Here is a 26681-nt window from a genome sequence, read left to right on the forward strand (position 1 = left end):
AAATATTTGCATTTGTGGCAAGGTTGCTTTCTCTCTCTTTTTTCTTCATCTCTTTTTCTTTCTTTTTTCACCAGCTGCTCTTGAAGTGACATTGAGAACCGAAGTAGGTGTGCCATTAGTGCGTTTTTGGAGCTTGACTTAGTAGAATAAAACTTGAGCATTTGATACTTGCTCACTCCATACTTTTCCATGTTTGTTGGGCCGTGAGCTTGAGACAGGAGCTACATGCTGAAATAGGTTTATTCATTGGTTCAGCGTTGGTCAGTAAAGTGGGAAAAAATAGTTTTGTTGATCTCTTTCTGATCCAATGCTCTCACATTGCTCTGGGGCTTTGTACCTCACCCTCTTAATGATCTAAAGCTTTTATTTTCACTAATTATGGCTATGCAGAGCCAAGTAGGGACTCTCATGTATTCAAGCAAGCATGCAGAACCATGAACTCACTATGAGCCTTCTGCTGCTTCAATGTAGTAAATAGGTAGACATTTGGAGCTAACAGCTCCCAGGGGTGCAGTGTGAATTCTTCAGATATGGAAATCTTTGGAGAAGCCCCTGCAACAGTTGTAATTATGGAAAACCTTTCAAGGAGATAGTTCAGGTTCAAGAAGACCAGACCTACACCACACAGATGTGAGAGCAGACCTTGCCCTATAGAAGCCATCTAAAGATGACATATGTAGAGTTCCAGGGTCCGAGCAAGGGCAATTCTACTTACAAAGGTCTTTATCTCAATTTGACAAGCCTAAGCAATGGCTGCTTACCTGGTATGTGTCTGCTGACCTAAATGTAATCATCCCAGTGGAACCATTTTATTATTGGTATACAGCTGACATTACCAATATCAGGTAACCAAAGAAACAGAGTTTAAGAACTCACTAAAAATAGCTGGGTGGTGGTGGTGTATGCCTTTGATTTCAGCACTTGGGAGGCAGATGCAGGTGGATCTTTGTGAGTTCAAGGCCAGTCGGATCTACAAAACAAGGCCAAGGAACCCTGTCTAGAATCCCCACACACACAAAAGAATTCACTTAAATATTGAAATCTTCTCCATGAGGGAATAGGTTAATTGAATAATTGTTTTCTAAGCCCTTATGATGGCAAATAAGGAAGTATCTGCTCATCTTGAGTTACTCATAAAAATCTTACACAACACAGTTATATTAACTATCTTAAGTAAAAATATGTAGATTCTAAGTTTATGTGTTTGTGTGGGTGCTGAGAATAGAAAGATATTAAACCCATCCTCCTTTCCTTCTTAAGATCTCTCCCTGGGTTAGTCAGTATTTCATCTCCATTTATAAAAAAAATAGTGAACCTGGATCACAGCTTGGGGGATTTTGGCATGTGATCAATTGGTCTCTTTGCTCTGAGGCCTATGATGATCTTGAATACAAAGGCAAGGAATATTTGATGGAAGAAAAACACTATCATCATGACCAGAGAGCAAATGACAGAAAGAAAAATAAAATAGACTCTCCAAATCCTCTTTGAGGGCATGCCCCCAGTAGCCTAAAGACTTCTTATTAGGACAAGCTCCCAAATCCCCAAGCTGAGGACCAGGGCTTTAATGAGTGAGCTTATGGAATACATTGTCATTCTGAACTAAGGCACTTGGAAAATACATCCATTTCTCCTTTTATTATAGCCCAGTATATCAGGGTCATGGGTTCATACCTCACATTTGGCACCAAATATGGCATGAATAATAAAAACTCAGAGATAGATTTTGGAGTTCAACCTGAAAATCAGCAAAGCAAAGCAGTCAAGCCACTAGAGAGATCTTACCTCTAAGAAATCCTCAGACTAAAGAGAATGAGCTCTTGTCTCATCCCACCTTATATTCCTCTCTAGTGCTGGGACTAAAGGCATGTACTCCCTAGTACTGAGATTAAAGGTGTGAGTCACCCCTACCAGGATCTGTTTCTGCATTTACTTGTGTAGCCCAGAGAGGCCTTGAACTAGCAGAGATCCATCTGCTCCTGTCTTTCAAATCCTGGGATATAAGGTATGTGACACTATTGATTGGCCTCTTGCGATTCGTTTTACCTTCTGATCATATCATCAGATAAGCTATATTTATTAAAACATAAATAAAATATCACTATAGGGCCCCTTGACATATCTCTTCATCCTAGCTCTTTACCATCAAAGTACTTGCTTTCTTACCTCCTCTCCTTTCTAAATGGTATGTAGGAATTGACTCACAGAAAGACAAACATGGTATCTACTTACTCATAAGTAGATATTAGACATAAAGCAAAGGATAGCAGACTTTTTTTACTTCCCATGGGAGGCCTCATCTCCTCTGAAGAGAGGATGGGAGTTGGTGGAGTTGGGAGAAGGAGGGGAAAGAAGGAGGACTGGAGGGAGAAGGAACTAGGATTGGTATGTAAAAAGTAAAATTGTTTTAAGAAGAAAAAAAGAAAAGAAATTATTTGTCTCATTGCTATGACAAAATAATTGGCAAAAGTATATTAAGGCAGAAAGGTTTTACTTTAGTTCACTGTTCAAGAAGACAGCCTGTCACTGTAGGAAACTTATGGTAGCTGGAACTCAAGATAGTATCAGTAGTCAAAAATCAGAGCGCAGTGAATGCTCATGTTTATTCTGCTTTCTCCTTTCTGTTCCGTCTGGGACCAAGCCCACAGAATGGTGTTATTCGTGTTTTGGATAGTTCTTCCTACCCCAGTTAACACATTCTAGAAATTCCCACAGAGACATGCCACAGTGTTGGTTTCCAAGATGATTCAAGATCCCATCAAGTGGAGAAGGAACTTTAGCCATCACATGTTAATTTTAAAGTGTTCCCTTTGTTTGCATTTTGGTTCTCTCCTTTAATAATATATTAGCCTTGCTCTATGCAGCACTTCAAAACATTCATTTGATAATAGAACCAATTAGTAAAGCAAACAATGTGCTCAAAGCCGTGATGTGCTCTGATATAAGACCCATTTTGTAGTTTTTATGATGAGTCTTTTATGAACGCAGATAAAGGTTAAGGCTAAGGTAGTTTGATCTCTTTTCCTTGCATAGTAGATCTGGACCTCTCATTTCAAATGCCTAGAGGTCTGAGAAAGGTCTGCAGGAAATCATCCTAACTACCTTCTAAACAGTTGGGACTGCCACTTGAGTGTGATTTTAAATGCAAAGGGGATATGGTTTGGCACTGGCGTGACATTCCTTTGGGACAGTTCAGCTGTGGTTCTCATTAGCATCTGTAGAGGTTAAACAAGATAAATTTGACTCAGAGAACAAGGACAGTTTCTTAATTTCCATAAAGCTCCTTTGACCCAGCCTCAAAATTCAGCAAATTGGGAAATGGGAAAAGAGATTATTGCCCCTTGCCATGCCTCAAATGAAATCAAATGCTACAGCATGGATCTGAAAATGAAGAGTCTATTTAAAAGACCACACAAGAAAAGGAAATAAGTTTCCTGAGAAAACTTTTTAGAGAAAAACCTAACTTCCCAAGCAAATTGATAGAAGAGAGGAATTGTGAAAAAACATTAAAGAAAAATTCCCTTCTCGCAGTCTCCTCAAGCTAGTTGACATCATACCCGTCCTGTCTTTGATGCTGCTCTTCTGCTAATAAATGTTTAAGTGGATAACAGAAACTGGCTTCCCAAAATGAGCACCAGCCCTGCTTTTCTACAGCCAGAATCGTGATGTGATGCCTTGAAACATATAGTAGCGCCAGCAAGGGCTGTGCTAAGCGTGAACAGCATGCCAGGGATCCACTATCTAGCCACGATGTCAAGATGTATTGATTCTCACAGACTGAGATTGCTCTATGAGGTGGGCTTGAATTTCAAAATCCCAAGCTGATGTGTCAACTATCTATGAAGTCAATGTTGTATTAAAGGTAAGAATAGGGGTAGAGATTTCTTTAATATAGCAGTTTTTACTGTTTTTTTATATTTATTTACTCTAGGAACAATAGTTAATAATAAAAAGAATAACCCTTTCCTGTGGATTTTATAACTATGGTTTCATCAGATCATACATAAAAATATTTAGAAAGGAAAAGAAACATTTTAACCATGATGAAAACATATAGGCATTTTCATGTAGTTATTCACGGAATAACATAGTATAAGTATCATTTCTATAACATTTGCATTGTATTAGGTATTAAAAGTAGTTTATGTATTATTCAAATATATAGAATGATGTGCATAGGTTATAGAAAAAATGGGCATATAATAAGGGCATGAGCATTTGTACATCTTGGTATCAGTGCAGGTAGATGAAGGCAAGGTCCCAGAACAAATCAGTAGACACCAAAAGACAACTGTGATGTCTGGAGTTGATAAAGTCTTGGAGCCTGTATCAAGATTGAAGGATAAAGATATAATAGTTAGCAAGAAGATAGCTGAAAAGCTTTTGAAAACCATGTTGTAGAAAACTAGTCATAATCTTATTATAAAAATTGTTTAATATTAAGTAAACAAAACAAAAGAAAACATATCCTCTGCCAAAAATAAATAAGTAAATAAATCTCACAGAACTGTCATGATTTTATAAATCTGGAAAGAAATAAGAGGGTACATTTCTTAATAATCACGTTGATTACCTTGACTAACTGTCTGCATAAACATTTTGACTTTTCTGCATTGTTTTCTTAGCCAAGCATACAAGAGTTTAAAGTTTAGGAAGCAAAGGGCTTATCTGCTTATGCAAGCCACTGAAATCTCATTATTGGAAGCCTGTCAGTGAAATTGGGATTTGGCATTTCATTAGATCTTAGCACCCATTCCTTTTGGGGTAAATAGTTTTCTCTTCCTCCATTGAGAATATGAAGGAAAGTAGAGGGCAACCCATGTTTTTAAAGATGCTTTCATAAAGTGAAGAATTCCGACTCCTCCTGCCAAGAAGTGAGAGCTGGCTCAACTTATAGTAAGGTGTACATTTTAGGCTATGGTGCTCTCTTGAGGATACAAGTAAATGTATTGTATTTTGTTCTTATGCCAAAAAGGATGTGTTCGCTTCCTCATTCTTCCTACCTGAGTCAAGAGGGACCATTTTGATAGTTTATAGTGTCCAACCATCAAGCATATGACACTTAAACTGTCAACTGAAAACATTTTATCTATTTGAATTAAATTGAGCAATCCCCTTGTTATTCAAAAATTGGAGTGTTTTTATCATAAGTGTTTTGAATTGATACTTCTGGGACTCCACAGCTTCTTAGAAGCACAAATTCCTTTTGATATTATTAGGAAACAATTCTATTTTCATTTAATTTCTATGTTTAGTGACTGGAGAGTGGGAGTAAAAAACTTTTCTTTTGTAAACAGCCAAGTCAACAAAACAAAAATGACTGAATTGTAAGACACAGAAGTGCTGTGAAAATCCCTATCTTATTTCAGTGCAGTGCTGAGAAAGGGGAGTTAGATTAGCATAGAAAACTAGTTCTCACAGATGTTTAAATCAGGCTCCCTCTCTAACTGAAAAACACAATGCAACAGTTGCAACATCTGTACATTTTTTTAAAGCTCATTCTTCTGATACAGTGTAGTAAAGTAGCTAATTGGGAACAAAACCTATTTCATTTACTTAAGTGAACAATATCTATCTATGCATTGATATTTATTTTAAGGCATCCTTTGAAGCTCAGCCAAACAGTAACAATAACATCTGAACTAGTACTAACATTGGTGATGTGATAGCCATGTGTTGGTCCTTATCACACTTTGCCTTAACAAAAGGAAAATGCATTGCTACTATTCTCCTTTTACATAAAGGAACTAAATGTTTAACTAGGCTGTGGGTCTTACAATGTGTCATTTAGAGATCAACATTAGAGTAGCATTTTTCACTTCAAAATCATGCAAAGGTTATTGTGATATTTTCAATGTCTTGTCCAGTGAGCCCAGGATACACTTGCTGGGAATAGGAAAGGGACAAAGTTGTCATGTGGAAATAGTTTCTCTTGTATTCCATGAAATTCTTCACCTAAACTACTTACTGATGAGTCTGTCAAAAGTCTGTCACAAACCTTTCTAGTTCTAAGGAAGACCCTTAATATTTCTGAGTCCAAAGATTCCCTTAAGCAAAGTCTAAAAAGAAAGTCTTGGTGACCCATTGGGTCCTTTGAAGTTGTGACATTGAATAATGATCACTTGGTTTCTGTCCCTAGGATAAAAAGTCTGTGCAGTTCATCGGTTAAAAACTACAATTTCTGCTTTCTTACACACGACCCCTACCCCCCCAACCCTGCGTGTTATGCAAGGTCGTTTGCTCAGGAACAGGTTTCTGCTCCTACACTAAGGCTACCCACCCAGAGAGGTGAGTGCCTGCCTACCAGGGCAGGCCACAAGGACCCCCAAAGGGAGCACAGGCACCTTCAGCTTGCCCGGCAGGGTCTCCTGTGCTCTACTGGACCCCGCCCTGCCTGCCACATTCTTCCTTTTGTCCCGGCTCATTGGGCTACCAGCCCTCCCTGTTTAGGTGCTGAGGAGCTCCATCTGGATGGGTGAGTGTGTGCTATCCAGGGGCGGATTGTCCCGGAAGAGAGCACAAACCCCCCTTCCCCAGCTCCTTCTGCAGGGCTTTCTTTCTTACACATGACCCCTCACCCCCAAGCCTGCATAGTCTGCAAGGTCCTTTGCTCAGGAACAGGTTTCTGCTCCTACACTAAGGCTACCCACCCAGAGCAGTGAGTGCATGCCTACCGGGCAGGCCTCAAGGACCCCCAAAGGAAGCTCGGGCACCTTCAGCTTGAGCGGCAGGGTCTCCTGTGTTCTACTCGACCCAGCCCTGCCCCCCAAGTTTGCCCGATTGTCCATGGGTCATTGGATTACCAGGCATCTATGTCTCGGTGCTGAGGAGTTTCATCTTGCTTCTACACTAAGGAGATACACCCAGAGAGTCAGTCACAGCAAAGTCTGGACCAAGACACCAGGCCTCTCCTGGCTCCATTTGAAGGAAGAGATAGGAAGGTGCCAATGCAAGAATCCCTCGAATAACCTGAAAGGCAACATGACATCACCAGAATCCAGGTATCCCGAAATAAGTCGCGAAGAATTAGAAGCTGTTATCAAAAACCTCCCTACCAAAAAAAGCCCAGGACCAGATGGGTTCAATGCGGAATTCTACCAGAACTTCCAAGAAGACCTAATTCCTATACTCCTCAATGTATTCCACAATATAGAAACAGAAGGGTCACTACCAAATTCCTTTTATGAAGCTACAGTTACTCTGATACCAAAACCACACAAAGACTCAACCAGGAAAGAGAATTACAGGCCGATCTCACTCATGAATATCGACGCAAAAATCCTCAACAAAATACTGGCAAACCGAATCCAAGAACACATCCGAAAAATTATACATTATGATCAAGTAGGCTTCATTCCTGAGATGCAGGGCTGGTTCAACATACGAAAATCTATCAATGTAATCCAGCATATAAATAAACTGAAAGAAAAAAACCATATGATCATTTCATTAGATGCTGAAAAAGCATTTGACAAAATTCAACATCCCTTTATGATAAAGGTCTTATAGAGATTAGGGATACAAGGGTCATACCTAAATATAATAAAAGCTATATACAGCAAACCGACAGCTAACATCAAATTAAACGGAGAGAAACTCAAAGCCATCCCGCTTAACTCAGGAACACGACAAGGCGGTCCACTTTCGCCATACCTTTTCAATATAGTGCTTGAAGTTCTAGCAATAGCAATAAGACAACATAAGGGGATTAAAGGGATTCGAATTGGAAAGGAAGAAGTTAAACTTTCATTATTTGCAGATGATATGATAGTGTACATGAGCGACCCCAAAAACTCCAGCAAAGAACTCCTAAAGCTGATAAACACCTTTAGTAGCGTGGCAGGATACAAGATCAATTCCAAAAAATCAGTTGCCCTCCTATACAAAAAGATTATGGAAGCAGAGAGGGAAATCAGAGAAGCATCACCTTTCACAATAGCCACAAATAGCATAAAATATCTTGGGGTAACTCTAACCAAGAATGTGAGGGATCTACTTGACAAGAACTTTAAGTCCTTGAAGAAAGAAATTGAGGAGGATACCAGAAAATGGAAGGATCTCCCTTGATCTTGGATTGGGAGGATCAACATAGTAAAAATGGCAATTCTACCAAGGGCAATTTATAGATTCAATGCAATCCCCATAAAATCCCATCGAAATTCTTCACAAATCTTGAGAGGACATTCATCAACTTTATATGGAAAAACAAAAAACCCAGGATAGCCAAAACAATCTTATACAAAAAAGGAACTTCTGGAGGCATTACCATCCCTGACCTCAAACTCTTCAGTATTGAAAACAGCTTGGTATTGGCATAAAAACAGAGAGTCGATCAATGGAATAGAGTAGAAGACCCAGATTTTATCCCACAAACCTATGAACACCTCATTTTTGATAAAGGAGCTAAAAGTATTCAATGGAAGAAAGATAGCATCTTCAACAAATGGTGCTGGCAGAACTGGTTGTCAACCTGTAGAAGAATGAAAATAGATCCATATCTATCGCCATGCACAAAAATCAAGTCCAAATGGATTAAAGACCTCAATATCAGGCTGAACACACTGAACCTGATAGAAGAGAAAGTGGGAAGTACTCTACAACATATGGGCACAGGAGACCACTTCCTACGCATATCCCCAGCAGCACAGACATTAAGGACAACATTGAATAAATGGGACCTCCTGAAACTGAGAAGCTTCTGTAAAGCAAAGGCCACTGTCACCAAGACAAAAAGGCAACCCACTGAATGGGAAGAAGATCTTCACCAACCCCGCAACAGACAAAAGTCTGATCTCCAAAATATATAAAGAACTCAAGAAACTAGACTTTAAAATGCTAATTAACCCAATTAAAAAATGCGGCACTGAACTGAACAGAGAATTCTCAACAGAAGAAATTCAAATGGCCAAAAGACACTTAAGGTCATGCTCATCCTCCTTGGTGATCAGGGAAATGCAAATTAAAACAACTTTGAGATACCATCTTACACCTGTCAGAATGGCTAAAATAAAAAACACCAATGATAGCCTTTGCTGGAGAGATTGTAGAGTAAGGGGCACACTCATCCATTGATGGTGGGAATGAAAACTTGTGCAACCACTTTGGAAATCAGTGTGGCGATTTCTCAGGAAATTCGGGATCAACCTACCCCAAGATCCAGCAATACCACTCTTGGGAATATACCCAAGAGATGCCCTATCATATGACAAAAGCATTTGTTCAACCATGTTCATAGCAGCATTATTTGTAATAGCCAGAACCTGGAAACAACCTAGATTCCCTTCAACAGAAGAATGGATAAAGAAAGTGTGGAATATATACATATTAGAGTACTACTCAATGGTAAAAAACAATGACTTCTCGAATTTGCATGCAAATGGATGGAAATAGAAAACACTATCCTGAGTGAGGTATCCCAGACCCAAAAAGATGAACATGGTTGTACTCACTCATAATTGGTTTCTAGCCATAAATAAAGGACATTGAGCATATAAGTTGTGATCCTAGAGAAGCTAAATAAGAAGGTGAACCCAAAAAAAAAACATATATTCATACCCCTGGATATGGGAAGTAGACAAGATTGCAGGGCAAAACCTGGAAACTTGGGAGTGAGGTGGCATGGGGCTAAGGGGAAATGAAGTGAGAAACATGAGAAGGGGAGGATGGGAGGAACTTGGGGGAATGGGATGGTTGGGATGAAGGAAGGGTGGACACAGGAGCAGAGAAATATATATCCTAATTAAGGGAGCCATCTTAGAAGGTTGGCAAGAGACTTGACTCTAGAGGGGCTCACAGTTGTCCAGGGAGATGTTCCCAGCTAGTACCTTGAGCAACTGAAGACAGGGAACCTAAAATGACCCTATCCTATAGCCATACTGATGAATATCTTGCATATCACCTTAGAACCTTCATCTGGCGATGGATCGAGACAGAGACCCACATTGGAGCACTGGACTGAGCTCTTAAGATCCAAATGAGGAACAGAAGGAGGGAGAACATGAGCAAGGAAGTCAGGACCAAGAGGGGTGCACCCACCCACTGTGACAGTGGAACTGATCTATTGGGTGCTCACCAAGGCCAGCGGGACTGGGACTGAATAAGCATGGGATGAAACCGGTCTTTCTGAACTTGTCAGACAATAAAGGCTGATGAAAAGCTAAGGACAATGGCACTAGGTTTCTATCCTAATACATGAACTGGCTTTGTGGGAGCCTAGCCTGTTTGGATGCTCACCTTCCTGGTCCTGGATGGAGGGGGGAGAACCTTGGACTTCCTGCAGGGCAGGGAATCTGGACTGCTCTTCATTCTCCAGAGGGAGGGGGAGTGGAGTGGGGGGAGAGGGGTAGGGGAGTAGGGGGAGGGGGCGGGGGCGATGTGTGCGAGGAGGGGGAGGGAAATGGGAAACGGGGAGGAGGCAGAATTTTTTTTTTGCAACAACGAAAAAAAAATAAAATAAAACAAAAACAAAAAAACCTACAATTTCTCTCTTTGTTTTTATTGCATTATTTAACAGAGATTTTTGCCTGTAAGCCCAGGCTGAACTAGTATCTGATGGACAGATCAGAATGACTTTGAATTCAACTTTTCAGTACTGAAATTTCAAGCATTCACCTCTTGTTTATATATCCATTGATCAACAAGCTCTAAAGACCGGAAGCCATCTTCTTGCATAATTAGTAAGACCATCCTTTCATTATTTCCTTTTAACTTTTTTTGTGTTCTGTAGTTGAACTGAAACTGTCTTGAAAACTATTAAAAAGAGTTCAGGGGGTGTAAAAGCAAATATGTAATATCTGGGGAATACAAAATAAAAAGTAATCACTACTGTATAATCACTGTAGTCTTATACTGCCAGATTGAAGTCCAGGGATGAGACATATTAACCTTATTTTAAAGGTATAAAGCTACCAGGTAGTACAGAGACTCAGACTTGGGTCCTCCAGAAGAGCAACCTATGTTCTTAAGTGCTGTCTTTTCTCTGTAGATACCAGGCTGCTTTCTGCAGAAAATAAAGTAACACTCAAAGAAAAGAACTGAGGCTCTAGATTATCTATAAACAGGAGTATGACAACACACTCTAAGAAAAAGGCTGAATTGAACTCCTGTCTAGGAATAAACATGAGATTGGCTGGCTCTTTTTATTATAGTATATTCAGAGATTAGATGAGTTTGTCTAGAAATTTTAGCCAGCATAAGGCTGCTCTACCGTGATGTGTCAGGTACAGAGAAGAACAAAACTCTTTTCAGTTTACAAGTCATTGGATTGAGGTTAATAATAGAGAAGCTTTAGGATACTCAAGAAGGGACTTGAGGCTGCGCCCATGGAGTTGCACTTGTTAATGTATCTGAATTGGTTAGCAAGACCCTGATACTCTTGCCTGAGTAAATGCATAAACAAGATGAAACTTTGGGGGAATTCTTTGGAGAAGAGATGAGTGTGGAGAGCTATGAATGGGGGAAAATAGAGGATTATTAGCGTATTGTACTTTCCACGGATAATCAGATAATCATCATATCTCTTAACGCACATGGTAGTTCAAAACTGCACTACTGTATCATTAAACCATGGTGAGTCTAAAGCTCTTCCCTTGAACTTGAGTAGACCCTTGTGATTAATATTCCTGTAGAAATACAAAGGATTACTGTGGAAATATGTTTCTGATGATAGGTCATTATAAAAAAGCTATATCTTTTGAGATGTTCACTTTGGATACAACTGTAACAATATGCAAAAAGTCACATGATACATGGATAAAAGTGGGTCTTACAACTCCCAGGCATCTGGCTTCAGCTAATGCTGCATGAAATAAAAACAACCTGATTGTGCTAAGAAGAAAAAAGAAAAAAGTACAAACTAAATCCACCTCCAAAGGGAAATGGGTGGCAAAAGACTCCTCTGCACAAGTCAGAGCCTTGTATTACTAAAATTAGTGTGACCTAAAGCAGACCAGAGTCTTGGTCCCTAAGAGAGCTCAGGATTTAGAGTGCCTGAGAGGCAAGCAGACCAAATCTGGAGATAGAATGGGGGTTAATGCTGTCAGCAGCAATTCTGAGGCCAGTACCCCCGTGGGCCCTTGCATCTGGCAGGGATTGCCCTCAGGAATCAGTGAAAGTCAATGCAAATCCAGACAGTTTCCTTGGCAACCAGAGTTAACCTGTGGGGTCTTTTAATGCTTTGGGACATTTTTGGGAGAGCTGAAATAAAGGCATGGTTAAGGCAGAGCTCCAGAGAGAAACTAACAAGGTGTTCCTAGTCAAAATAGTTTATAATAAAGAATCTCTCCTGTGCTGGCTTGTGTCTTGTCAGCATGACATGAGCTGGAATCATGTGGGAAGAGAGAACTTCAACTGAGAAAATATAACCACCAGATTGGCCTCAGGACAAGCATGGAATATATTTTCCTTATTAATGAATAATGCGGGAGGGCCCAGCCCATTGTAGGTGGTACCACCCCTGGACTGGTGGTCCTGATCACTAAAAGAATGCAGTCTGAGCAAGCCCTGAGGTGCAAGCCAGTAAGCAGCATTCCTCATGGCTTCAGCTTCAGTTCCTGCTTCCAGATTTTTGCCTTGAGTTCAGTTCCTGACTTTCTTCCATCATGTACTGTTATATAGAAGAGTAAGATGAAATAAACCCTTTCCTCCCCAAGTTGTTTTTGCTCATATATTTCATTGCAGTGAGAAACCCCGATTGAGACATCCTCCCTGAGTCATTCTTTCTCACGTTTTGTCCCGTCACTTTTACATTCTCTTCTTTGCATCTTTCCTTCACTTTTTCTAACTACTGAGTTCTAACATTAGAGGACTGTCTCTACACACTCAGCATGTTCTGTTGGGTTGAAGAAATTTTCTCTATCATCTATCTATCTATCTATCTATCTATCTATCTATCTATCTATCTATCCATCTCAATACTATAGCTCAGGGAAACCTGAAACTCCCTGTGTAGCCCAAGCTGAACTCAAGCGTATAGACTTATAGCAATGCTGACACGTCAGCTTCCCAAGTGCTGCGATTACAGATGTGCAACACTGCATCTTAAATTCTTTTTTCTTATCCTTTGAAAATGATACTGAACAATTAAGATGGAAAAGTTAGCAGATTACATTTATTTAGTGTAGGAGGTCCTTCTGTCTTTGTGTTGCTTTCATTGGTTAATGAATAAAGAAACTACCTTGGACTGATAGGGCAGAACTTATGTAGGCAGAAAAGACAGAACTGAATTCTGGGTAGAAGAAAGCAGAGTCAGAGAGATGCCATGGATCTGTCAGAGACAGATGCTGGAAACTCTACCCAGTAAGCCACTGCTACATGGTGATACACAGATTAATAGAAATGGGTTAAATTAAGATGTAAAAATTAGCCAATAAGAAACTAGAACTAATGGGCCAATCAGTGATTTAACTAATACAATTTCTGTGTGGCTGTTTCAGGGCTAAGATAGCCAGGCGTCCAGGACAAACAAGCAGGCCCTCTTCCTTGCTACATTTATTAGTAAAAAAGACTCCAAAACTCCATAGTTGACTCTTGTTGTGTTTCCCTAGGACACAATTTCCCAAACTAGGAACCTGATCCACACTTTGTTCTCTTTCTATACTGAATTTTCACTCAACAGAATTGCTGCTGAAGCTGAAATCCCAAAGGAGGTCAATGCCCTGCAGGACTTAACTTCTTGCATCATCTTCTATAGCCAAAAGAACTGGCATGAATCTAAGCCTGGTGGGCTAACCTGTGCCCTACTTTCCATTGGCTTACCAAGAAAGCTCTGAAGCTAGTGGAAAATGGGCATATCCAAGGCTTCTGTGTATCTCATAGTAGCTGTACAGGATGTAAAACAAATTTCTGAGTAGCAGACACTCTCAAGTCTAGTAACTAATCAATTGAGGACCTCCAGCTGTTAACTATGCTATGATGGGTTGTATGTAACTTAGTTCTCTTCAATGCAATTTTTTCTATAAAATGTGCCTTTGTAACAGTGTTTTCCCTCCTATTTTAAATAAAGGAGAAGAACTGGTTTATTTTTATCTAAAGAATAATGCCAGATCCCAAGTTTGGCCATTGATTAACTGGTGGTATTAGTATTTTATACCCTTTCTAACAATTAGCTTAGGGTATAAAATTTACTTGTGACCAACAGAATTGGAATAGAAGTAATAGATATATTTACTAGCCCTGAATTTCCACATGTGTATATGCCTCACTCTTCCTTCTCTTTTGAAGTGCTGACTACTGGGAAATCCAATTGAAAACTGTTTCTGTGATGGTAAAAACTTTATACCTGCTCCTTAGCTCTTGTTTGCACCATTTTATGAGAGAAACAGAAACTCATATCTAACACAAGATTTCAGGAAATATGTAAAGCTTCCTGGTTGTCTACTGCTACTTAAACATGAGCCAACAAAACCACTAATACATTTTAACTAAAGTCTTAGAAGTCTTTTTATTGCTAGCCTTATATGTAATTTTTAATATCCTCTTATTTCCCATCTTTTCATGTATTTATCATTAATGTTTTCTCTTATATACAATGGCTATCTGAGTTTCTGTTTAATTCATTTTGGCAGTCTTTGCCTTTTAACTATAATAGCTAGTCTGTTTACATTTAACTTATTTTGGCATAGATCTTATGTCAGCATACCATCTTATATCTACTTAATTCACTGTGTTCTTGATCCTAATGTTTATTATATTTCCAAGCCAATATTATTAATCTTCATGACTATCCTCTTGATATCCTAAGATGAAGAATTTGACTAATCTTAATAAGATGTTGTGTGATTATTTATTTCAGACATTTTGTTAAGCATTTCAAATTCATTAATTTCTGTAACTCACTTATCGATTAAATGAAATTAGTGCTGTTTCATTCATATTCACAGAAAAGCAAGGGTTCATTGGGTAAAAGGTTAGCTTCTCGAGGTCATCCTGATGAAACATAGTATAGCACAAAGTAGTTAATTAATGATTTTTCTTAATGAGAGAAGAATGATGCACATACAAGGGAACCTTCTACAGTCCTTACACAGATAACATTTCTATTCACCTATTTTCCTGGAGTTTGTATTCCGGTAGAGGACTAAAGGCTATTGATGCAATGGGTATACTAAGGAGTCCATTGAGGGAAGAAGAGCTTCTAAGGTCTTTCAATCCAATATGTAAACTGTGTTTAAGATAGTATCTCTGCTACCAGGGCTGATGTAATATTCAGACCTATTTTTGAGCTACTTGGTCCCTTTTTTACAGAACTATTCCTGTTCCCGTTATATCTTCCATATGTACTCCTCCTGTTACCTCTCTATGTCTCCTTGGAGACCCCCAGCAGACACTCTGATGGCACCTTTCTTTTATGACTCTGAAGAAACTCTGCAAGTGAGGTTAGGAGTAATCATTTCTCTTGTTCCTTCCAGGCTTGGCACTTGCTTCTTCATCTAGTTTATAACATACAAGTGTCAGCTTGCCTCCATTTCATGCAGTGAGTCAGACAAATGTATGAAGCATACGCATCATTTGATTTAGGATGGCAAGCTGATTCCATCCAGCCCACTGTACTTCTTGGAAAGGCACTGTTAAAATCATGGGGAAGATGTTGAAAGGGGCTGAATTCATTAAATTGGTGAAATCACAAAAAAAAGGATTAGTAACAGACAAAATGCTTTCAGAATATTACAAGAAGATCAAAACCAAAGGTTGGAAACAATGAGGAATTCAGTTGGAAAAAAAATAGAGAAACCTGAAGGAATATAGAGGATATGGGTAGGGGGCAGATGAGTGGACCATGTGAGTATTAGAAAATGTGAAAATTAAGAAATAGTAGTTATTAGACTCTAGAAATGAGAACAAATGGATTAAATTAAAGAATCTCCAGTCCTAGCTCTGTGTAGGTAAAAAGTCATTTAGGATCTATTGCCTTAGAGGAAGACAGAAGATCTCTGTAGAAAGTGTGAGGATTAAGTCTGTAAGTTTGTTGATACCTTGTAATAAATACCTGGACATCTGGTACTTAAAAATACCGCAGTAGATAAAGAACATTCTTGTCTATCAGCTTGTATGTAAGTCTGCCAGTCAGTTACCCGCTCATGAGTATCAAGTTTCCCAGTAGGGGTTTTATTGGCTCATCCTCAAGTAGCAACAAATAGTCAATAAGTTTTTCATATTTCCTGAAACGAAAACAAAGTGAAATAAGAAACTGTGATAAGAGGGAGGTGAGCTGATGGGATAGGTGATGGGATGGGGATTACACAGAGAGAGAAATCTTCTTTATTATTGCTTAGCAAAACCATGAGCCTATTATGAATACAAAACCACAGTAGTATATGACTGACAAGGAAGGGCCTATGAACCAGAGTGACTTCTTACAAGGTCAAAATAAACATGTGCAATCTCAATGACCTAAGAGACTACAGTGGGAGGATCCTGAGTTCAAGGTCTGCCCGGGATACACAATCAGACATTGTCTCAAAACAAAGAAAAAAAAACTCCTACACCCTGCAAAAGTCAAGATAATTCATAGGTCATCTTTAAATTTTACATAAAAAATAAGAAGTTAAAAAATACTCAATGTTTTAAATGAAAAAGAGTCTGATATGGCAAACTACTGTGAAATATGAGACTATCACAATAAACAAAGCCCACAATAGCTTCAAAAATTGAACATACCTTTTTTTCAAGACAGGGTTTTATGTTTCTCAGGCTGCCCTCAAACTTACTTTTTTCCACGAATGATCTCGACCTGCTGATCTCTTCCTCTTCTTCACAAACCCCGGCATTATAAGCTACCATACCTATCTAAAACGTTTTAAAAAGAAACTTTTTTTTACCTAGCTTCTCTGGGAATCTAAATAATAGCCTGGTTATCCTTTGTTTTACATCTAATATCAACTTATGAGTGAGTACATGCTGTGTTTGTTTTTCTGGGTCTGGGTTACCTCACTCAGGACGGTCTTTTCTAGTTCCATCTATTTGACTGCAAATTTCAAGATGTCATTTATTTTTACCATTGAGTAATACTCCATTATGTAAATGTACCACATTTTCTTTATCCATTCTTCAGTTGAGGGCTATTTAGGTTGTTTCCATGTTCTGGATATTACAAATAATGCTGCTGTAAACATAGTTAAGCAAATGTCTTTATGGTATGACTATGCATCCTTTGGGTATATGCCCAGGAGTGGTATTGCTGGGTCTTGAAGTAGATTGATTTCCAGTTGTCTAGGAAATCACCATACTGATTTCCAAAGTGGCTGTACAAGTTTGCACTTCCACAAGCAGTGGAGGAGTGTTCCCCTTATTCCACATCCTCTCCAGCATAAACAATCATCTTTTTTTTCTTCTTAGTCATTCTGACAGATATAAGATGATATCTCAGAGTCATTTTGATATGTATTCCCTTGATAGCTAAGGATGTTGAACAGCTCTTTAAGTGCCTTTTAGCATTTTTGCTGAAAATTCTCTGTTTAGATCTGTACCCCATTTTTAAATTGGATTATTTGGTATTTTGATATCTAATTTCTTTTTATCTTTTAAAAAAGACAACTATCTTTTTTTCATTTTACATACTAATCCCAAGTCCCATTCCTTCCCATACCCTCTACCTTCCACCCAACCCCATCACTTGTCCACTCCTCAGAGAGAATAAGGCATATTGCTACAAAGGACGACCAAGACCCTCCCCCACTATATCCAGGCTGAGCAAAGCATCCATTCAAAGAGAATGGTTTCCAAAGGGCCAGTACAAGCAGCAGGGACAAATCCTGGTACCACTGCCAGGGACCCCACACTCTGCCTTGGTGTAGGAGGTCCTTCTGTATTTGTGTTGATTTCATTGGTCAAATAAAGAAAACTGCCTTGGCCTCATTGGTAGGGTAAACTCATGTAGGCAGGGAAGACAGAACAGAATTCTGGGAGGAAGAAAGCAGAGTCAGAGAGAGCGCCACCATGAAGTAGCCAGGTCAGTCATGCTGAGTCTTTCCTGGTAAGCCATGACCTCCTTGTGACATACAGATTATTAGAAATGGGTTGAATCAAGATTGATACTTTAATCAAGATCAGCTTGTAGTCATGTTAGTTAGATTTTCTAGATATATAGAGATATATTTCAGTTAGATAGGCATTCTTCATGGAAATGTCTGCTGGATACTACAGGCCTGAAGGTAGAAGATGGATGCCCCAACAGTACATAAGAACTTTGGGTGATTGTCCAGGCAGCAGGATGTCTCTGTCATTTCTAGAGTTTTGGAAGTTGCTTACTTCTCATTCACTTAAGTAATATTATATCCTTCTGGAGTCTTTGATGGAGTTGAAGAATGGTTAGTTATAGTTACAGTTTTTCTTTGTTATCATAAAAGATAAAGTAGATCTAAATATTGTAACTGTAATTCTTGCTTGATAACTGTTTTGTTATATGTAATTTTACTATGTTAAAGTTGAAGCCTTCCTTTTTGTTTAAACAGAAAAAGGGGATATGGTGTAGGAGGGTCTTCTTTCTATATGTTGCTTTCATTGGTTGAATAAAGAAAACTACCTTGGCCTTTTGATAAGGCACCCCTTAGGTGGGTGGGAGTAGACAGAACAGAATTCTGAGAAGAAGGAAAGTGTGGCAGACACCAAGATTCTCCTTCCTGAGACAGACCCTGGTTAGACTCATGCCAGTAAGCCACAGTCAAGTGGCAATACACACTAATGGAATTGGGTTAATCAAGATGTGAGAGTTAGCCAATAAGAGACTAGAGCTAATGTCCAGGCAGTAATTTAATTAATGCAATTTCCATGTGGTTATTTCAGGGGCTAAGCTAGCTTGGCAGTGGGATGCAGCCTGCCGCACCTGATACAACTGTCAACCACATTCACAGAGTCTAACTTGGTCCTATGCTAGTTTTTCCCTGTCTGGCCAGAGTTGGTAAGCTCCCATTAGCTCAGATAAACATTTTCAGTGGGTGTCCCCATCATATTCTTGACCTCATTGTTCATATTCTCACTCCTCCCACTGTTCAACTGAACTTTGGGAGCTCAGTCCAGTGCTCCAATGCAGGTCACAGCTGCTGGATGAAGATTCTATGGCGATATTTAAGATATTCATCAGTCTAATTACAGAGTAAGGCCAGTTTAGGCACCCTTTAGACTATAGCTTAAGGTCTTAGCTGGGGTCATCCTTGTAGATTCCTGGGGATTTCTCTAGTGCCAGGTTTCCTGTTAGCCCTATAATGACTCCCTCAATCAAAATCTCTTTCCTTGCTCTTGGTCTCTTTGGTTTCCCCATCTTTACTAATTCATTCTCTCAAGTTCTCTTCCCCCTTCCTTTTTCTATCATCCTCCCATTCTATACTCCCTTCTCCCCCCACCTTATGCTCCCAATTTTCTCAGGAGATCTTGTCTATTTTCCTTTCCCAGGGGAATCTATATATGTTTCTCTTAGGGTTCACTTTGTTACTTAGCTTCTCTAGGGCCATGAACTATAGGTTCATTATCTTTTGCTCTACAGCTAGTATCTACTTATAATTGGGTATATCATGTTAATATTTCTGGGTCTGGGTTACCTCACCTAGGATGTTTTTTTCTAATTTCACCCATTTGCTTGCAAATTTCAAGATAACATTGTTTTTCACCACTGAGTAATACTCCATTGTGTAAATGTACCATATTTTCTTTATCCACATCCTCTCCAGCATAAGCTATCATTGGTGTTTTTTGTTTTTATTTTTTGTTGTTGTTTGTTTGTTTGTTTTGAGGCAGGGTTTCTCTGTACTTTTAAATCTGTTCTCGAACTAGCTCGTGTAGACCAAGCTGACCTCTGACTCAAAGAGATCTGTCTCCCTCTGTCTCCTGAGTACTGATATTAAAGGCATACACTTCTGAAATCTGGCTCATTAGTGTTTTTGATCTTAGCTGTTCTGACTGATGTAAGATGGTATCTCAGAGTTGTTTTGATTTGCATTTCCCTGATGGCTAAGAATGTTGAACATTTCCTTCCGTATCTTTCAGCCATTTGAGATTCTTCTATTGAAAATTCTTTGTTTAGAATTATACCTCGTTTCTTAATTGGATTATTTCAATTTTTGATGCCTAATTTCTTGAGGTTTTTTTTATATATTTTGGAGCTCAATCCTCTGTCCTCTGTGGGGTTGGTGAAGATCCATTCCCATTCAGTAGACTGCCTTCTTGTCATATTGACTGTGTACTTTGTTTTACAGAATCTTCTCAGTTTCAGGAGGTCCCATTTATTTATTGTTGCTCTCAGTGTATGTGCTACTGGGGTTATATTAGAAAGTAGTTTCCTGTGCCCAGCATTAAAGACTACTTCCCACTTTCTCTTCTATCAGGTTCAGTGTCGTCAAATTTATATTGAGGTCTTTAATCCATTTGGACTTGAGTTTTGTGCATAGGGATAGATATGGATCTATTTAGATTCTGGTGTGGAGAGTCCTTCTGTATAAGTGTTGTTTTTTTAATGGTTAATGAATAAAGAAGCTGGCCTGAGCCTATAGCAGGGCAGAACAGAGCTAGTCAGGGAAAACTAAACTGAATACTGTGAGAAAGAAGACAGAGTCAAGGGGATGCCATGGAGCTGCCAGAGGAGAAAGACACAAGCTGCTAGGCAAAACCTTGCTGATAGGCCACAAACCCCATGGTAAAATATAAAATAATAGAAATGGGTTAATTTAATATATATAAGAGCTTGCTAGAAATATGCTAGAGTCATTGGCCAATCACTGTTTTAAATAATATCATTTCTGTGTGATTATTTTAGTTCTGAGCTGCCAGGAGGTAAAGATAAACTAGCAGTGTCATAGAACAAATTGGCACACCAACATGGTCAACTGTATCCACATTAAACCTGTGAAAGCTTGGAAAGGAATTCTAGACACAAAAGAACAGAGTTGAGCACAGCTTAGTGCCATGGCTCCTTTAATAGAGATTTTCCTGATTCAGTGGTAGAAGACAACAACAAAAAGCATGTGCTTCTGAACTGGCAGCTTTCTGGGCCATGCTTCCAGCACAAACTGGCGCTTTCAGGAGATGTAATACTTGAAGTTGGTTTGTGGACAGTGTGCTGAAAGTTGCTTAGTGACAGTATGGGCCAACTGGTTACCAGCATGAGCATGGCTCCCACCTGTTAGTCTCAAAGGCACTGAACAGACCTCTGCCATGTTGGACTTGATGAAGCCAAAAGACAAGGCAGCCCTAGTTCTAGTAATATTGCTTATCATTTTAAGAAGTGTTTCTGGACAGAAAATGATTTCAAAGACACAATAAGAGAGATTTAGACATAAAAGACCTCTAAATAAGACACAGTGTGTTTTAAGAAAAAAATGTATGTAAGCTTGGGAGAGAGAAGAAGAATAATAAAGAGACAGTAAATGTAATAAAAAAAAGAGTACAATCATTCAAAGATTAAAGAAGAAAAGATAATAAAATAAATATTAAACTTATAGAAAAAGTAATAGAGTAAGAAAAATAAGCCACATAAAGATGGAATATACACTGAGAGTCTGGATATTACTGTGTTTTCTTTGAATATTTGACTGTGAAGGAACTAAGTAATCAACATATATACTTTAATGGTATCTTGTCTTCAAAATTTGGGTCTAAAGATATGTTGCTTTGGAAAAGAGGTTTGTTGTAAGGAGCTGATGGCTGCGTTCTGGCCATCCTGGCTCCCGCATGGCTAGCTTATGCCCTGAAATAATTACACACAAACTGTATTCTTTTAATCACTGCCTGGCCCATTAGTTTTAACCTCTTATTGGCTAGCTCTTACATATTGATCTAACCCATTTCTAATATTCTGTGTAGCACCATGAGCTGGCTTACCAGGAAAGATCTTAACCTGCATCTGTCTGAAGTGGGAGAATCATGGCAACTGCTTGGGACTTGGCTTCTTTCTTCCAGCATTCTGTTCTGTCTACTCCACCTATCTAAGCTGCTGTCCTATCAAAAGGGCCAAGGCAGTTTCTTTATTAACCAATAGACATATGACCCTCCTCCATAATTTCCCCTTTTTCTGTTTAAACAAAAAAGAAAGGCGTTCACTTTAACATAATAAAATTATATATAACAAAACAGTTATCAAGCAATAATTACAGTTATAATATTTATATCTACTTTATCTTTTATCATAACTAAGGAAAACTATAACTATCCATTCTTCAACTCCATCAAAAACTCAAGAAGGATATAATATTACCTAAGTAAACAAGAAGTCCAAACTCTAGAAATGACAGAGACATCTTACTGCCTGTACAGTCACCTAAAGTTCCTCTGTACCATTGGGGCATCCACATTTCAATGAGGCAGGAAATTTCAAAGACAGTTCAATCACTTTCTGCTTTGTCCTGCAGAATGTCTTGCAGACTCTTTCGTGAATCAGGAACCCCAAAAGACCATCTCACCTTTAGGCAAGTTTAGTAGTCCTCTTTCTACGGGTTCTTTGTGTCCAGTTTATGCATCAGTCCAGGCAAGAGCAGTTTCTTGCCCAAATAGCTATCAAGCTCCATAAGGATCCTCTTCGATGCCCATCTTCCTCTTGAAGTAGATTGGTGCTGCCAGGAGCAGATGTGTCTCATTGTCATGAAAAGCCCTAAGTTATTAAAACATTAAATGCCATATTCTGTAGTCTTTGAAAGATATGAAGAATGCCTATCTAACTGAAATATATCTCTATGTATCTAGAAAATCTAACTAACATGACTACAAGTTTTGCTATTATCGATGATTATACATTAGCAACCTATATTTCCTATTATACATTACATTTTAAATGAACTAAACAATCAAAATACCTTAATCAAGATCAGAAATACATATAACAAAATTGACCTTACAATCCATACCAATGCAAATTATTCATATCTATATCACAGGTTCTTTTTTTTTGTTTCCACAGAGGATGAGAACCTGTGGAATACTTCCAGACTAATGTATTTTGATGGACAAAGACCCCCCTGAAGGGTCACCATGAACACCCCCAAAAAGTACTTCACCCAACAAAAAGCAGGAAGCAATTTGGAAAGAACTGCACTGATACTCCCAAATAGTCTCTATAAACATTTGTTTACATTTAAAGGGGCATATGCTGTAGAGATTTTCATTGGTATGGATCTTGGTTTATTGATACAAATTTAATGTCAATTTTATTATACTGTATATATGTATTTCTGATCTTGATTATGGTATTGTGTTTGTCCAGCTCATTTAAAAATGTAATGTATAATTAAAAAATATAGGATAGTAGATAGTCATCTATAATAGTCAAGTTTGTAGTCATGTTACTTAGGTTTTCTAGATGTACAGAGATGTATTTCAGACAGTAAGTATTCTTCAAATCTTTCAAAGACCTTCAGAATATGGAATTTAAGATGTTTAAGAACTTAGGACTTTTCATGACAATGAGACACATCTGCTCCTGGCAGCACCAATTACTTCAAGAGGAAGATCGGCATTGAGAGACTCCTATAGAGTTTGCTAGCCATTTGGGCAAGAAACTGCTCTTGCCTGTACTGCTTGATGTTATGCGGTGTGAACTGTATTTGCAAGAGCACAGAGAAATGACTACTGAACTTGCCTAAAGAAGGTGAGACCATCCTTCAGGGTTCCTGCTTCATAAAAGAGTCTGGAAGACATTCTGCAGAGGTACAGGTGGGAGCCATGTTTATTTATCACAATTCTACGGTGTTTCGAGGTCCCTGCCACCACCAAGAAGCATGCTGTTGGCTATTTATAAACACCATTTAAGTGTTTGCTAGAGGGTCCTCTTAAAACAGCTGCAAGGTTTTTGCAGCTAAAGCTGAGTCAGGAAGCCTATCTTAAATGAGACACACTTGCCTCTAGCAAGCAGAGCACACCTGAGAAAATGCTACTACCAAGAAGCCATGCTTAACCGGGTTCTTTTGTTTCTAGAATTATTTCCCAAGTTCTCTCAGGTTTTATGTGGATGTAGTTGTCCATGTTGGTGTCCAGATTTCTGTCCTGCCTGGTTCCATAGCCATTTAGTCCCAAAGAAACACACAGAGGTCTACATTAATTATAAACTGGTTGGCCTATTCACTCAGGATTCTTATTAATGAATTCTTACATCTTAAATTAGCCCATTATTCTTGTCTGTGTTAGCCACGTGGCTTGGTACATTTTGTCTGTGAGGCATTCTCATCTTGCTTCCTCTGTGTCTGGGTGATGACTGGGGACTGCCCTTTTCTCTTTCCAGAATTCTCCTGTGCTCATTGGGTTACCTCTACTTCCTACCTGGCTACTCACCAATGAAAGTTTTATTAAAATAATACAAGTGACAGGATAAAATATCATTGACCCACAGCACTGGGTGAAGTGGGAAGGGGAGTAAAAGGGAGGGAATGGGAACATAAGGACTGGAACTGGCCATGTTGGGAGAGGGACATGGAGATGGGGAGCACCGAAAGAGATATCTTGATAGAGGGAGCCATTATGGGGTTAGGGAGAAACAAGGTGCTAGAGACATTCCTAGGATTTCATAGTATGACCCCAGCAAAGACTCCTAGAAATAGTGGAGAGGGTGCCTAACTGGCCTTTCCCTATAATCAGATTAGTGACTACCCTTTTGTTGTCATAAAACCTACATTCAGTAACTGATAGAAGCAGATGTACTGATCCACAGCTAAGCACTGGAATGAGCTCATGAAATTCACTTCAAGAGAGGGAGGAGGAATCATATGAGCAAGGGGTATCAAGATCATAATTGGGAAACCACAGAGAGCTGACTCTGGAATGACAGCTGGGAATCCTGCATGGGACGTGTGTGACAGTTATGTGCTTGATCTGTTGGGGGAGGGCCTGGGAGTGGGACCGAGCCTTAGCCCAGGGGCATAAACTGGCTTTTTGGAGCCCATTCTTTATGGGAGATACCTTGCTCAGCCTTGATACAGGGGAGAGGGGCTCGGTTCTACCTCAACTTGGTATAACGGACTTTGTTGAACCCCCAAGGGAGACCTTACCTCCTCTGAGGAGTGAATGGGGAATGGGATATAGGGAGGCAGGGGGACAATAAAGAGAGAGAAAGGGGAAACTGAGGCAAGTATGCAAAATTAAAAATGTTTAAATAAAAAGGAAACAATTTTGTTTTGGTCCCAGACCCTACCATCACTGATGAAAAATATAAACAGTGAAGTCAATATTCAAATAGATACTTATATTAAATGTGTAATTTGGTACACCAAAAATTTACCTAGAGAGACAGAAAGATCTGGAGAGGCAGAGAGAGTAAAAGAGAATATATATTTTTAGATAAATAAAATTCAGCTGTATTAATACAGTAGGTTGAATGGTGGTCTCTAAAAGGATGTGTCCATGTCTTCCCAAAGCTGCACATGAGATCTTGTTTAAAAAGGGGGCTCTAAAATTATAATCAAGTCAAAGATGTTAAGATGAAATTATCAACAGTTATCTGAGTGATCGAATGACAAGTAGCCCTAAAAAACACTGGGTGTATGAAAATAGAACCATGACACATCTATATTGGAAAGATCCAGACTAGAAAGTCAAAGAATTCACCAAAATCTGGAAAAAGCAAGGCAGGATCCTCTGGCATTGCACAAAAGGAAGCTCAGGCTTTCTACTTTTGACTACATAACTTCTGGCTTAAAAACCTAGGAGACAGTCAATGTTTTAATTCATGAGTTCATGGTGAGCCTGAACATAGGAGGTCACTTGACACTTTCAACACAGGAGGGTAGATCACTGAAGCATGAGCAGAGATGTCATCATCATCTTACTTAGAGTTATTTCATGGGGAACTCAGGATGAAGTTAAAAGCAGGGTGAGAAGCAAAGTAGTAAAGCAGGAGATGAAGAATGTCAAGAGAAACGTTTTCGTGAACTTGACCCCATCCAAGAAATGATGAAAAACATTAAAACATAGTAAGGATGGGTGATGTAATAAACTTTTATAAGGGAGAATAAGCATAAAACAAGAAAGAGAAAAAATGAAAAAGAAATGAAATATAGACATATACTGCCTGGCCATTCAACAAATATTCCTACTATCTTAACAATGTAATAGCTGTTTCTTTACTCGTCATTATTAGATTCGTGCTGTATGCAGTACAAGAAAATCCTAATTAGACTTTACAAATCACAAATCACAAACTTCAAGGGATTACGGTGGGCACACATAGTAACTGGGATAACAGAATGAGGGGAGGAAGGTGGAAAGAAATCACAGATATTATAACCTTATGGAAAAAAGAAAATCAAAAATAATTTGTTGTGAGTATAATTTGTAGTTAAAGGAAGGTGAGAATACAGGGCTTACAGTAGTGCACACCATAGCAGAATAACACTAGCAATGTAATTCTACCACAGAAAATACAAAGTATTGTATTATTAAACTCTTATCTGTCATGTTAGGGAAACAGTAGGTAATGCTTAAAGCTGGCTAACCAAGAAATAATCAGATAGACATGTTTAGCAATATAACCAATTCACCAATAATGGAAAAACTTGAAATACCAAGATAAGAAATGTAATTGCACTTACAGAGGATGGCAAGAGTAGCCTAAAGAACTATTTTTCATCTAAGTTCTTCAACAGTTTTTCATGTTCTTAATGATTTATAAAGTGATTCTGAGCTCATACTTAAGATGTAGAAAGTAGAGAAGAATGTGATTTCCATTTAGGAAATGCAAAATACTAGTTAATATGTCCCTTCACAACTTCCTA

This window comes from Microtus pennsylvanicus, chromosome 8, assembly GCF_037038515.1.
Source record: "Microtus pennsylvanicus isolate mMicPen1 chromosome 8, mMicPen1.hap1, whole genome shotgun sequence".
Taxonomy (NCBI): domain Eukaryota; kingdom Metazoa; phylum Chordata; class Mammalia; order Rodentia; family Cricetidae; genus Microtus; species Microtus pennsylvanicus.